Raw genomic sequence first — 16,904 nt, 5'->3', positions numbered from 1 at the left:
ACTGAAAAGCTGCTGTAAGTTCCCGAGGACTCCCAGGGAAACTCGGCTGACTGTTAACAATAGATAAAAACAAAAGTCAATTTGACTTGCTTCATCCTAAACACTTAGCAAAGACAGTCAAAGCCAAAACACTGCTATTTCTGAGTATTTTAAATAATAATAATAGTTAAATGTAACTTCCAAGAAATAGTAAACTGGAACTGCAAAAGAGATTCTCAGACAGGAATGCCTGATAACCGTCAAAAGGGACTGCCAGAATAGTTTTTAGTTTAAGGCCTTTATTTCTAACCTACACAGGTAGGCTTAATGTTTGCTAGTATGGTTATCTAGCCCTAAGTAACAGAATTAAAGATTTCTCTATTAGACACAGGCTGGTAAGGTATGGTCAAATATTTTATATAAGTAAGGGGGAGATGTCAGGGACCAAAAGGGAGTTCTCCTTCAAAGAATAGCCTGACAGTTACAAGAAGCAGCCCCTGGGAGACATCTTGCCTGAGACACCCCTGCAGCCATCTATCTCCATGAGACAGCCTATGGCCATTTGTCTTCCTGAAGCATCCTGTGTTATCTCACCGTATGAAGACTTCTAGCAACTGCCGATAAGACAGCTTCCCCATCCCCAGCCCATAAATACCCCTGTGTGAACAATAAAAGTTTGCAGCTTGATCAGAACTACTGTCTTGCTGTCATCTCTCTGTGTCTCTTGTCCCTTCATTCCTCCCCATCTAGGTTCGCTGCCCACGCTGATGTGTCCTGCCGGTCGGGACAAAGGCCAAACTATTCATCATGTTCACTTAGGAACCAAATTTCTTTACAAGACTACTTAAGTGCAAGAAGTAAATAATGAATCAGTAAATGGGATAGAAATAAACTAAAAAGCTTCTTCACAGCAAAGGAAACAATAAAGAGAGCCTGCAGTATGGAGAAAAAAAAAAAAAAGAATCTTTGCCACCTGTACTTTACATGCAACATTCATTTCCAGGATATACAAAGAACCCTCCCCCCAAAAAACAAACAAACAAACAAACAAAATAAACAAAAAAACCCCAAATAATCCAATCAATAAATGGGCAAAGGAATTGAGCAAATTTGAACAGACATTTCACAGTAGAAGAAATACTAATGGTCAATAAATAAGTGAAAAAGTGTTCAATATCTCCAGCAATTAGAGAAATGCAAATTAAAACTCCACTGAGATTTCATATTACTCCAGTCAAAATGGCAATTATCAAGAGAATACAAGTAACAAGTGTTCATGAGGATCTGGGGGAAAAGATACACTTATACAATGCTGGTAGCACTTAAAATTGGTGCAACCACTATGGAAAGCAGTTTGGAGATTCCTCAGAAAACTTGGAATGCAGCCACCACTTGACCCAGTTATCCCACTCCATTGAATGGAGACAAAGGACTTAAAATAAGCATACTACAGAGACACAACCACATCAATGTTTATAGCAGCTCAATTCACAATAGCTAAACTCTGGAACCAACCTAGGTTCCCTTCAACAAATGAATGGATTAAAAAAATATATGGTACATATACACAATGAAATATTACTCAGCCATGAAAATAATAAAATTATGGCATTTGCTAGTAAATGGATGAACTCTGGAGAGTATCATTCTAAGTGAAATAAACCATTCCCAAAACACCAAAGATCAAGTGTTCTCTTTGATATTCCAATGCTAACACACAAGAGTGGGTGGGCAGGGAAGAATAGAAGTTCATTGGATTAGACAAAGGGGACTTAAGGGAAGGGAGGGGGTATTAAAATAGGAAAGACAGTAGAATGGACAGGACATAACTTCCTATGTTCATATATGAAAACATAACCTGTGTAATTTCACATTATGTTCAACTATAAGAATGGGGTCCTAATTAGAATAAGATATATTCCATGATTGTATATTATATCAAAATGGATCTTACTGTCAGATATACATATATATATCAAATAAAAATACATATAAAAAATAAAATAAACGGTCAATGGACAGAATCACAGCCCCCCTGGGACAGGAGTCCCCTGTGCTTCTCTTTTGCTAGCCAAGCAATAAAACTTTTATTTTCTTTTCCTCAAACCAAGTTCTCATTATTGAATCGGCATCTGGCACAAGGACTGAGATTTCCATAACAGTCCTTTCTAAGTGAAATATATGGAAATGTTGCAAGATTTTAAATTAGTTTTGGGAAAATTTCCAAAAGAAACTGATATTTTTTAAATGTAATTCAAGACCAGATTAGTTCAATTCCAAATCACTGTTATCATCTACCTGCTACACAAAATGGTATTGAAGTTCTTCCTAATTGCCTAAACTATAAGTATAAAATGGAATATTTAAGCAAACTATTTCAAAAATACACATTTATTTATAATTTGTTTCTAGTTAAACGAATATTGTACTAATAAAATAAACAAGATGGTTAAGAATTCCTCTGGTAGAGAAAAAGCAGACTATCTTCCTCACTTTCCTATTCGTAAACTTTCCAGTATCTCAAAGATCCCCAGGGACATAAAAGCTCCTTATTATGAATCAATATCAAAGTTTCAGGTAAGGACATCATATAATCTCCTCATAAAAACATCAGTGACCTGTGAGATACCACTGAGGATTTTACAGAGAGAGAGTGTGTAAAAATAATACAGATTGTGTCTTCTGTATTGTGTACAGTCTCTTAAAATTTTAAAATGCTGTCTTTTACAGGGATAGGTAAAATTCTACCTTTTAGCCCACTACCCAGAAAAAAAAAAGGAAGCAAAGAAAAGAGGAAATATCTATTTTCACAGTTTAATCATTTTAGTTTCATATTGTCTGTGTTCACAGATGGTTGCTTTATATACCTGGATGTGAAATTTAATAAGAATGAATTCCAAGGCAACAGAAGGGTTGTCATTAGCATTTCAAACAATTGTCAAGTTGCCTAAAAGTATTTTAGTACTTTTCCTAATATCTTACTATCAGCTTTCCCCTTAGGCTATTCTCACTAATATTGAAAATAAACTAATTCCAAAGATGATAGCTAAAACTCCCACCCTTAGTTTTTTGAAGGCTGTAAAAGATAACTTAGTTTGACTTCAAAGACTTCCTATTTTTTTTTTTGGCTTAGGGAAGTAAGTGTATGATAAAAAAAAATTTTAAAACTTTAATACATATATTATATATTAAAGTGATTCTATTTTAGTGAAGATTTAGGATTTCAATGAAATATAGTATTTTCAGAGAATTAGTAATTATGATCTCTAAGACATTTTCCCATAGGTAAAAATACTTGTAACCATACGTTCAAGTCCATAGTAAATGAATATTTGCAGAAATAAATGTCCATGTTTAAATATACTGCATAAATAAAGGAGAATCAAACATATAATGGTGTATCTCTCACTTATGCTAAAAATGTATTTTCAGAGAATGTACAAGAGAAAAATGATATGTATCCCCTTAACAATTAACAGTATTATTGACATTTTCAAAATTCTATTCCCAGTGCCAAGTCTAAGACTCATGAAATGTGCATGATCACCTTTCCGTGTCAAACATAAAAACCTTGGTCAATGTAGAGGTAAGTTCTAGTTTTAGCAGACTAACAAGTAATACATAACTATTGTCAATTGGAAAAAGGCTGAAACTTTTTATGGTTTATTAAAAACAGAATAGATTTGAAAAAAAGTCTAAATGATTATGTAACATTAATATGTTTATAAGTCACACAAATAAAGTCATTTATTATTATTATTATTATTATTATTGACAGGGACTTTGCTCTGTTATACAGTCTGGCCTCTAACTTGTGATCATCCAGCCTCAGTCATCCCAGTAGCTGGAAGTACAGGTTTATGCCTTCATTCTTAGCTTCTCATGCATTTTGAAAAACATATATATACATATGTATATATATATATATATATATATATATATATATATATATGATCTATTATGTTTTAGAACATATAGTAACATTAATTGACATCAGCTTTAGTCCACATCTACCAGCCCAGTTTAAGACTCAGATTTGTGGATGTGAAGGTGAATGAGATATATGTATCTATATATGCAACATCACTATATCTTAATGCCCCAATTAATAATGTATTTCCTGGGATACATGTACTAGATTATTCACTAATATCTTCTGATTTTCTAACAAACAGAAATCAAAAAATAAGAATACTAAAGCATTATACTTCTAAGAAGACATGTATGTGTTTATTCATTTAAAACTAAATAGGCAGTTCAAATAAGAAAAGCAGTAGAATGAATGCTTAAAAATTAACAAATGAACTAGATGCTCAAATTTCTCTCATTGTAAGTGTGATTTATTAAAACTAATTAGACAATATAATTTATTTCTATACTTCGAAACCAGAATTAATAATCTTAAAAGTTACATAATACTGGTATTATAATTTGAATGTGAGGTATTCCACAAAAGCTCATGTGTGAGACAATGCAAGAAGGCTTGGGGATGATTGGGTTATGAAAGCCTTAACCCAACCAATGAATTAATCCTCTAATAGAGATTAACTGAATGGTGGCTGGAGACAGGTAGGGTGTGGCTGAAGGAGGTGGGTCATCAGGGGCATGCCTTGGGGTATATATTTTGTGTCTGACAAGTGAAGTGTCTCTCTCTCTCTCTCTCTCTCTCTCTCTCTCTCTCTCTCTCTCTCTATCTCCTTCCTGTTCATGTCCTGAGCCATTTTCCTCTATCATTCTCTTCTGTCATGATGTTCTGCCTCACCTCAAGCTACAATGAATGAAATCAGCCTTCTACGGATTGAGACCTATGAAACCATGAGCCCCCAAATATTTTTTTCCTCCTTTCCAATGTTCTTGGTGGCTCTCTTGGTCACAACAGTAAAAAAGCTCATTAAACAGTTGGGAAAATATAATGAAATTATTATCGACTCCCAAACCAGACATCTCTCCACACAAGTACAAGAAAGAGAAAACAATTATACTATTAAGAATGAATCAACACAAACATCACAGGCGATCTGCTAAAAGGTTGCACAATGGAAATAAAATTTTATCATTTCCTTTGTTCTCAAGAACTGCATCATCTTGTCCTCAAGTGAGAAGACCTGACAGAATAATTTGCCACACAGTTAATTTTGAATTAATTTAGTACTTGCGAGATTTTTTTTTTGTATTGGCTAATCATATTTACCCAAAGGAAAAAAAAATCTTCCCATGTTTTTATGGCAAGAAATAATTTTTCAATATGAAGTAAGCTCCTCTGGTCTATAGCCACTGATGGGCTCTTCCCCTCCTAAGAAAACTGAAAGTCAGGAGTATTATCACTCTTGGTGATCACATTTCAAAGAGATCAGGTCTCAGAGAAAGACATTCCTTGGTCTTAAACTTGGCAAAACTCCTATTTAGCATTTCAAGATATTTCAAAGATCTTCATATCTTTTGTATTTATAGATAACAGATCTTCATAACACTTAAATTCCATAGCACTTTAATTGCTTCTTTTCTAAAGTAAATGATCTAAGAAAAAGTTGGGGGAGTCTCTTCCTTTATTTTCAGTAAGGAGAATTTATGTTTCTTTTTTCAATTTGTTTTGATCTCAGAATAGTTCTTTTTATCATCATTTTATAGAGAACGGACTCAAATTTACAAATCCTAAATAATATGCCCAAAGATATACAATTGGCAAATAACAGAGCAACTTGTGTGAATTAAAATTCTTTTATTTGGGAGTAACAGAATCCCATGTTCATGAAAGAGAGGGGAAAAAAAAGAAAAATTATACTCTATGAATTTAGCACAAATTACTAGATAGTTTCCTTTGCCAAAGACAAAAGCTTGGAATAGAGTTGAGTCCTCTAATTTATCTCCTGCCTCTGTTTCTCTTTTGGCATATTTTGAATTACTTATTCTTAAAAATAAAGTTTTCCTTCCTCCTTTCTTTCCCTAAAGCACTTGGAAAATGTGGCTAATTCTACAGTTTACCTAGCAGTACCTAGCCCTAGACAGAGAGACCCATCCCTATGTTACCTTCTCTTCTATTCATGATCCTTAAGACAAGGAGAAGCTGGAGAACCTGGGGCTATATGTGGTATACAGTAGTGAAAACTCTGCTGTGCTTCTGAGATCTTCCTTCAGGATCAAGGGTAGTTTTGTCCAGGTAATAGAGTTTTGCAGGTAGTGTGGGATATACTGGAGACTTCCTTACCCAAATAATGTCCTGTTCTGCAGACAGCCTGTATCCAATGACCACAGAAGAAAGGGTATAAGGTCTGGTCCCCTCACTGCTTCTGGACTATTTCTAAAATATCATCCAGACTTTCAGAGCTTTTCAAAGTTGAGATTTTTGTGTAATGGTATCTTCTTTTTATGCCAAATTTGTTTCTTTTTCTTCATTTGTAAGTATAGATCCTTCCTTAGTAAAACTGACATAAAAATTTCTGTCTCAGAGTTTCCTGCCTACCCAGCACAACTTGCAGTATGTGCAAATCCTTGAACCAGTCAACTGTGCAAAGACAGAGAGTTCACATATTTTAATGAGCTCTGTTCCAGGAGTGAGTGAAGAATGGAGAATTACACAAGCACATGATGGTTCCAGAATTGGGGCAGGGGCTGGGAGCTAAATACCCAGCAAACCAAATAAGCATCAACCAAAGATTTAAATCCTGACTGGTCTGCTCCTATATCACTGGACTTTCTATTTCAGTCCTCTATAAAGATTGGAAAGAATTCATTGTGCATAAAAAAACAGATAAATAATACTGGAGTCATAAAGTAAAAAAGGGGAAAATTTAAGGAAGGGTGCATATAGATTCAATAAATATTTATTCAGTATTCTAATATCTATAGTGAAACAAAGAATACAGAAAAATTTTGGAAGTTAAAGATTAAGTCAAAAACTCATAGAGGTAATAAAATGGGAATGTGTGCTAATGTTCAGAGATAAAAAGAGATAAACATTCAGACTAATATTATGAGTATGGATAGTGAAGAAAGTGAAGTATTTCATTTGGTTTGCATTATAAGGAGTTTTGATGAGAAAATAAATATTCAAGGGTTATACAGATTGTAGTGAGATTAAAGGTGACTTAAAGCCAGATTTCCAAAAAAATATTCAATAAAGAATTAAAAGTTTACAAACTGAAGAATAACATAATCAGCACATAGTTCTAGATGATATATTTACTATGTTGAGTCTCCTAACCCAGGTACTTGGCTACATATTTAAATGTTCTCTGATTTCTTTCATCGGCATTTGTAATTTTGGACACAGATCCTATATATAATTTGCTATAGCACACAAAAACCTTTAGCTTTCATTCAAGTAATTAGAAATGATATTGTGTTTTAAATTTTAATTTCCATATGTTCTTTGTTGGTATAGAAAAGTGATGGATTTTGTCTGTTCAGCTCTCATCTAGAAATTTTGCTTGGATTCAATTTATTTTTAAAATAGATAAAGGGATATGAATTAGAGTAAGTAACATTTGGAATAGAGAAGAAGCAGCAAAAAATGAGAGAAATATCACCATGTTAATAAATAATGAATCATAAATTATATGTTGGGTATAATAGATAAGCAAGTTTCAAGCAGTGAAACATTTTGTATTTCTGTTATGGGATGCCACTATTATCAGTAAAATTATATTTAAAAAGATTAAACTGAAGAAAAAGTATTATAGATTCCATTTCTGCTATGTGAACTTAAGACATATTTTGTAAATACTGATGGAAAAGTCTAAGAGGTGACTATAAATCTAAGATTTCCACTGTAACAAAATGTCAGTTGGTAGTCATTTTTATAGGAAGTAATTGAAAACATATATCAGGATTAGATCCCAAATTTAACAAAATAAATATAAGACAGCTTAGTGCAAAATTTTTATAACAATCTACATACGATTTAAGGGGTGGAGAACTTACTAGGGACAGGCAGTGCTTACTTCATCCGAATTTTCTGATTTCTTAAATATATATTATATTTGTGTCATAATTATCTATATACTTAGATTTATTTCCTTACATAAGAGTATCTGTGATACATAAAAGTGTGCACAATTCATTCTCTAGTCCTAAATGCCTTTTTGAATACATACATTTATCTGCATACTCACTGAGCTTGGGTTTAATTTAATTAAAATATGGAAAAAAGTGCAATGTAATCAAAAGTACAGAAAATAAGTGTAACAGCAAAAATACAGGAACATAAAATGAAGATCACGTAAGTAGACTGTGAAATAATAAACAATTAGTTGGATCATAAGTAGTCTTGGTTACTTGTAAAATTTTAGCAGTAAGTCACAATAAAATAGAATAAGTACAAACTCTTCTTTTGAAAAATAGTAGAAGGGAGAGATCATGGCTGAAAGTCATGTCCTCCAGGAAGGACAATGGGCCCTGAGCACCTACAATTTCCTTTATCTATAATCCTTCCTCCAGTTGGTCAAGGCCTCTCTCCCTGCCACAGCTGAAATATCTACTGTTATGACTCAGCCACCAAAAGCCTGCCAAAACTAGCTAACTCCTCCCAAAAACCTGGTCCTACTAGAACTCTATAACACTTTGACAGTCTTTGTACCCGCCAACCATTTTCTCCTGAAAATATGCTCCTCCAAAGCCTGTCTGCTTAATAAAATTCATCATTGATCAATCAAGCTCTGTTACCGGTTCATTATTTTTCCTTTCAAAGAGAGGGTAGTAGGAAGAGCAAGTAGCAGAGAATGGAGAGTGAGAGCATTACTCTGTGTCAAGGTGCAGGACAGAAAAGACTGACTAGGGGTAGAAACCAAGGAGAAATATAGCCACAGATGCTATTAGGCAAAGTAATTAATGATATAGCAACCAGAAGGAGATAGAACTAGATTTGATGTTTTCTAGAAAGATAGAAATACCTGTCTTGGAGATCAGGAAGGGGCCCTATTTCTTCTGTGTTGAAGATTAAATGTACAAACCAAGTTTTATTTAAGAAAAAGACAGGGACAGCAAACGTTTCCAAAGAGAAGCAGGCCCAGGGCTGGGTGTGTGCAGGTGTGGGTATGTTCTGCTCTTTTATAGACCCCCAAACCTCCCACTTTCTCTTTCGTCTCCATATATGGGCTAAGTGCAGAAGGAGCAGGAACACAGGGGATAATCATAAGCAATCCATTGTGCCATCTGGAGGTTAGCTGTTAGCAACCTTTTGTCTTTTTTTGGAAACAAGCCCTCAACCTCTCTTGTGGTACATTGGTTACCTACATTAAATGCCAGACCTTTGCCCCCTGCCTCAGTTGGCTGAAGAATGTGACATATCCTGTTCCCTCAGGCCAGGCAGGACTGCAGGCAGATTGCTTTTTTGGCAAAAAAAAAAAAAGCTTGTAGGAAGTCAGTACATTGGGCTCATTTTGTAGAATTATTCTCCTAACCTTGTGCTCTAACCATCCTCATCTGTCTGTCCCCTTAAAATAGAATATGTGTGAAGAATGGAAGAGAAAGTTTTAAAAGATTTTCAGACTTTTCAAAGTAATTGATGAGTAACCACACCTCAAAATGTACTTTATTCATAATCTAGTTGACTAGGTAGAGCATTTTATGACAATTATTTTAATAAGAATAAAATAACAAATTTTAAAAATAATTACTCAAAAAGAAATATAAAATCACCTCCTTAGAAGAACGTATTTTTAATGATGGTGGGATGTGATGATCATTATTATCCAAAGTACAGGTATGAAGACACTAATTGGTGTGAATATTCTGTGTATACAACCAGAGATATGAAAAATTGTGCTCTAAATGTGTAATAAGAATTGTATTGCATTCCACTGTCAAATATAAATAAAAAGAAGAAGAAGGAGGAGGAGGAGGAGGAGAACATATTTAAAAATATATTAGTCAAAGGCAAAAATGTCAAGTGTTCTCAGTATTTTACTTTGGAAATTGAAAATATACTTTCTACATATACCCATATATGTTGTCTTGATCATTTTTTTAATAAAAAATTAACAAATCCTTAATAGTGGTAGCTAGGTTCGAGAAGAAAGTGTATAAGCTTTGCCTGGTACTCTGGGTTTTGCTAGAGATCAAAAACTCTATAAAAAATGGAAATATCAAAAAAAAAATAAATAAACCCTCTACAAACATAGTTTTGAACAAAGTTAAGAACATCAAATATTTAAAAAGGAACATTAAACAGAAGTGAGTTAAACACATCAAATATTTTTGATTTATCAGTTTATAATGATACATGTTTCATTAAAGGCTTCTTGGAAATAATTATTCCAAAATCATGAGTAAACTAAAGTCAATAATAAGATTTATCCTGATATTCCTACTTCATTTGTCCATATGAAAACTAAGCAGTTGATGAGGCTAAGATTATGGAAACATTTCTGTTTAAAAAATTAAAAATAATTTATCAATATAGATGATCTAATTTACACCAGTTTAAGCCCATTCTAGAAATACATTAAAGTTTTTGTTGTTTTTAAGTAGTGCTGGAGATTGAATGAAGGGTTTTGAATGTGGTAGGCATTTGTTCTAACACTGAGGTATACTCTCAGCTCTGAAATAATTTTTAAGGCTACAAAAGCACTTAGGCAAAATCAAATGGTAAAGTTCATAACAGAAGTATCCTGCTCATCAGGTTTAGCATCATATACAAAAAAGAGAGAGACATACACACACACACTCAGACCTTATTTCACTCTTAAGGGAATTACACTATATCACCTAAGAAATATTCTTGTGTATAATTAATAATTAAAATTCCTTTTCTAAGTAAGTCACTGAATTTAACTGAAAGTTTAAAGGAACTATTGATTGCAGAGAAAAAAATTAAATAATACCATGGGGATATAATTGGTATAATCTGAAATATGTAATACTTTTACATGACAAATTTCTTGGCTTCTTTCACAAAATAATTGCCAGAAGAAAAAAAGGAGAGGGCAACTCTCATAAGAATGAAGGACATGTAGAGTAAAGCAAAAAAGTAAAAAATATAATGAGAAATATTAAATATTAAAAGATACACTGAAAATAGTTAAAAGTAAATCTCATCATATATGTGTCAAAACTTAGGGCCTGGCAGGGTAGCATATCCCTCCAATCCAAGTGGCTCAGTAGGCTGAAGCAGGAGAATCCCAAGTTCAAGACAGTCTCATCAATTTAGCAAGGCCCTAAAGAACTTAACAAGAACCTGTCTTAAAAAACAAACAAACAAACAAAAACATATGGAATGGCAACTAAAGCTATATTCACAGCAAAATTTATACCTACAAGAATATATTATAAAGAAAAACTGCCAGTATATTGGTATAAATCTTCACCTCAACAAGGAACTAAACAACTTCAACAAAATATAAAAATTAGAACAAAGAAAATAAGAAAAAATAAATAAAAGCAATTGTCTAATGGAGAAAATCATTTTAGTTATCATTATATCTTTAATAATAAAAATAACTATCAATGTTGGTCAATAATAAAAAGAAAAAACAATTGTTCATATGATGAATGGCAAAGGGATATCACACTAGCTTACAGAGAAATTAAATTTATAATGAATGTACTGCTAATAATTTTGTGTCAAATTATTTTAAAACCTGGGTAAAATACAACTTACTAAAATTGACTTGAGAATAATTCAAGATGAATGGTTCACATATGTGATAAATAAAATGAATCTGCAGAAAATCCTGTTTCTTTACGTGATTTTACTAGTTAATTTTTTAAAAAAGAATAGAGAAATGGAAAACAAAAGAACGCTTCCCAGTTAATTATTAGAAAGTATATAAATTTGATCTCAAGTCCTGAAAATGGTAACTGAAGAGAAATTAGCAAAGACTGTATGAGTATTCTTCATCTCTTGAGCACAAATACAGAGATTTTAAGCCCCAAGCAAATGAAATTTAGCAAAGCATCAAATGCATACTGTTTTGATCATTTTTTTTTTTTTTTTTTAAGAATGCTAGGTTCAGCTGGGTGCTGTGGACCATTTCTGTAATCGCAGTTGCTGGGGAGGCTGAAGCAGGGGGATCTTGAGTTCAAAGACTGCCTCACCAAAAGCTAGTCACTTAGCAACTCCGTAAGACCCTGTCTGTAAATAAAATACAAAATAATGCTCAGCATGTGGCTCAGTGGTCAAATGCTTTTGAGTTCAATCTCCAGTATCCCCCTCCCCCAAAATAAGAATGCTAGGTTCTTTTACTATTTAAAATATTTTACTAATATATAATATCACCAAATAAAAGAAAAATCATGATGATCTCATATTTTCTTATCTATGATTGTTTCAGAAGAATAATTTAGTAAATATTTAACTCTCATTTTTGACATAAAATTTTAATCTAAGAAAAAATTGGAATTCTTGGGCTGGGGTTTGGTTCAGTGGTAAAGTGCTTGCCTAGCAGGTGTGAAGCACTGGGTTTGATCCTCAGCACCACATAAAAATAAATTTAAAGAAAGGTATTGGGTTCATCTACAACTTAAAAAAATAAAAAAGAAATTCTCTAGTCTCTTAATAATATATAATAATAATTAATAATATGTAATATAGTAATATAATAAATAAAAATATTCATAGCAAACATAATACTTTTTCCTGAAATACGTGAACACTCTAAACATCAGAAAAGTGATAAGGATGCTCAAGTATCAAGTGTATGAAAAACTTTGCTAGAATAATAACTATTAATTCTAACAAATGATGTTCTATACCTTCCAGAAAATCTTGTGATATCATTGAGAGAAAAATTAAATAAACCAGAATCCATGTAGCAATATGCCACTTTTATGTATTTGAAGGCTGTATGATAAACCTGTCACTACTCTTTGTGTTGATCTATAGGTTCCACTTGAACCCAACAAATTATTGTTTTTGGTAATGTTCTTTTGCAATGAAAATTGAAAAAATAATTACAACAAGCATATAGAAACATAAAGGGCTGAGAAAATTTAAGGTAGGATTGGGAGGGGGGAAAAAGAAAAGAATTCCTGCATCAGAAATCTAGTACTATTGTGAAACTGATAGTGGTCCTGTAGAGAAGGGAAGGGGTTCTTGTTCCCCAGTGTCAGCATCAGTGTTGTTCTTGAGAAATTAACACCCTAGAAACACCCAAGGTAAGCAGAGGAAGCATGGTTTATTTAAGAAAGAGATATGATAGTCTGAAGAGATAGGGGCTTCTGGGCTGAATTGCTTAGGGGGTGTGACTTGCTTTCTTATAGACTCTAAAACCACTCTCTTTAATCATTGTCTTCTTTTTCTGAATAGGAGCCAGATTGGGGAGGTTAATTGTTAGCAACCTATTGTTCTTTCTTTGATAACCAGTTGTCATCCTCTGGAATCCTATCATTTATTACCTAAACTGACTGTCTGATCTTTAACCCTGTCTCAAAACTACAGCAATAAAGACAGTAATTATAATACTGAAAGGATGGATTGAAGAACCCATATAATCTGCAGGTATGTAGGATGCATAAATATAAGTTGAAGTACAGCATGATTACATGTGAACAATTTTCTAAGAGGGTAGATTTTAGCTACTCTTATTCACACAACAAAAAGTTCACTATATGAGATTATGGATATATTATATTGCTTACCTGTAATAATTATTTCACTATCTATCTGTATATATCAATTCATCTAAAAATATTTTTAACATAAATTTATACATTAATAAAATATAAAAATGTAAATTTCCAGTAATTAAAAACAACCTTATAAATCTGAATAGATGAGCCAGGGAGTGGAAGAAGTCTTGCAATACACATAAGGAACAAAAAACCTCATAGAAACAAATGTAGAAAATACTTGAGCAGGCAAATTGTTCATTAGTGATATGGGAAATGTAAACTAAACCCTAATGAGATACTATAACACACCCACTAGAATAACAAAAATTTTTAGAGGAATAAAACTGCAAATATTGTTAAGCCTATAAAGAAAGAGAGATTAAAAGGATGATTCTCATGTACAGCTGATACTATGATTGCATATTTACTATATAACAATTCTTAAAACTGCACAAGTCTAATTTATAAATGTAACAAAATACCAAGAAAATTAATTGAAAGATTTAGGTACATTTAGTTAAATATAATGTGTGAATTTTAGGTCATAATTTGAACAAATTTTTTACTAAAAAGTATATGATCAGAAGAGAAATTAGAACAATCACTATATGTGTTTAAAATTTGACATAAAAGTATATATTCTATCTGCTCTCAGAGAAGATAACATTAGTATCCAATAAGATGTGTTTAGTTGTGCAATGCACTGTTTGTATGAATAAATAGTATCTTCTTAATAATAGTATGAGGAATTAGTAATAAGTCTTAAACACTAACATTTTGTAAATTTAAATCCTTACAGTTTATTAAAAAAGAAAACAAGTAAAAATTAAGTGCTGGGAAATTATTAACTAAGACTTATGCCTATTAAAAAGAAGTTTTCCAAAATGAAAATAACAAATAAGAACTTTATGCTTAAGGAATTCGTTTTATTCTTGTGGCTGTATTTCATAACTCCACACACCTGTTTTGATTCATGTATAGAGACAGGAATACAGATTATGTTGGTCTGACCAACATGCTGAAGAAGTTTGATATACCACCTAACATTTTGTAACCTTTGTTTCAGACAAAAACTGTAGCCATACCCAAGGCAGGAGAAAAATTGTCCCTATTTTGTCAAGGATTCAAGTAATATGTTCAAATATAGTTAGCATTAACTACCTCTGTTACCTGATACATGTTCTCCTTAATTCTAGAGAAAAGGTATTCACAACTCAGGTTATGTGTTTATTCTTATAGCAGTTCTAGACACAGGTGATGGTGAAGGTATTGCAATATTTACTAGTCTTACACTATAAAAACCATTAAATAAGCAGACCTTTAAGGTTTTAGTTTATAAATGATATTAACAAGAATGGCAGCTACAGCTTCCCTTCATAACTCATTCATTTAGTTAGAAACAACAAACCACCAGTGTGAAGAACTATAAATGAAAGATTCAAACTGTTGTTCTGAATTCAAAGACACAGAAAGTTACAATTAATTACAGCTGGAAAAATGGAGATATGAGAGAGAGATTGCAGACTACTAAAAGAGATTAAATAAAACTTTTTATTCCAATAAAAAGCATAACTAATAACAGATGAAATTTAGATTATATAATTAATTGTATGAAGAATATTTTTTTCATCAAGTTGCTTTGTTTCCCTGAATGATTTGTGAAGCTTCACAGTGAGTTAGAGTGATGAATTTGGTTCTCAAATTCTACTCTTGTACCCCTCACTAGTATCTCACAGTAAGGTTGTAACTGTAAGTTTGTGGTCAAAAAAATAAATTCTGAGTTATATCATATGCAGTGTAAATGGCTTTTTATTCCAAACATCAATGTCACAGCGAGTTTCATTCCATTCATTTTGCCTAAAACAACAGAAGAAGAGTGCATTAAGACTATAAGTCTTAATGTGAACTAAGCCAGATGGATTATGGGATCCATAAATTACAATATGAACTAGTAAAATCAATTCAGAGAAATTCTGATCAAAATGAGAGATCAAGGAATTTTTATTAAAAGTATGCTTTTCTTCTATCTGCTCTCAAAGAAGGTAACATTGTCTGTAACGTCTATTCAGTTGTATCATTTCACCATGCTTGTATGGATACATGGTATCTTGTTAATGGTAGGGTGAGATAAAATAGTAACAAGAATCTTAAATATTTTAAAATATAAATCCTTACTTTTATGAAAAACATAGAGCTTTAGTGACAAGTCAGTAGTGTAGCGATGGACCTACAGAAATTTATCTGTGCCTTCTGATTGAACAGAGGAAAAAAATGTGGAGGTCAGTGGTTTTTATAGGCTCACATGGGACATAAAAGTAAAATGAAGTTTCAGGGTTTTTGAGCCTTACACTCATGTTTATTTCTAAACTACAATATTTAGTTCTAAAATGGAAAGAGAAGAGATGCATGGAGTTAAGGCAAGTTTGTTTTCTCTTTATCTGGACCTTAAGGTCTGATTCTCAATATTTGTTGCTTCAGTTTTCTACATCTTGAGAGGAAAAACTCTCATAATTGATCCTACTTACTTAACTTTGTTATTTCAAGTGAAACATGTGTGTACAAACATGAGTAACATGACCACATGAAATATTTGAATATTTTATGTAAGAAAAACTGAAAGCCTCATTAAGTTATTTGTATATTTTCACTTGCATACGCTTGAAAATTCCAGAAGCTCAAGAGTTATACCCTATCCCCTGTTATATGTCTTTCTTTGCACATTTCCACTTATTTAGTATAAAGTAATTGAATAAAGACATAAACCATTACAGCATCCATACATTGAGAAACTTAAATGCTTCACAGAAAGAAAGTTATGAGCCAAATTTCAAAAGAAGGATCCTGTGCTAGAATTCCATTTTTATTTTTAAAATGACCTTTTTTGGCCTTTAAGTAGAAAAAAGCATATTAGAAAGAGGTGTCATAAAATGATGAGATCAATTTTAGAGATGGAAAGAAGTATAGTATGAATGCCAGAATCTCTGTTACTTTTAACAGTATTTATTCAGCACTTTCAATGTGCTCACAACTACATTAAATTGGAGGGTTGGGGAGACGAAAGTGAACAAAACAGAAAAAATTCTATTTTCATAATGATTATGTAATAGAGGCAGAAAAGGGACAATAAACAAAAATTAAAGCATAATGTTTAGGATAAATTAAGTATAAAAATTTGTCCCTTATGCAATAATCAGGGTTCATAATATTAAATAGTTTATCATTTGGGGTTATAATATTGGAAATTTAATAAGGTGTTTGAGCCTAAGTATCTTGCAGTCCTGCAAAGAGTTCTGGATGTTTTCAGCATCTTAAAAATAATGGGGTTGTGGGAGATCCAAGATGGTGGGCCAGAGGGAGGCAGTATTCTGTGTTGTTCC

Source organism: Callospermophilus lateralis, chromosome 3 (genome assembly GCF_048772815.1).
Source record: "Callospermophilus lateralis isolate mCalLat2 chromosome 3, mCalLat2.hap1, whole genome shotgun sequence".
NCBI classification, from domain to species: Eukaryota; Metazoa; Chordata; class Mammalia; order Rodentia; family Sciuridae; genus Callospermophilus; species Callospermophilus lateralis.
This window is presented reverse-complemented; position numbering follows the sequence as displayed.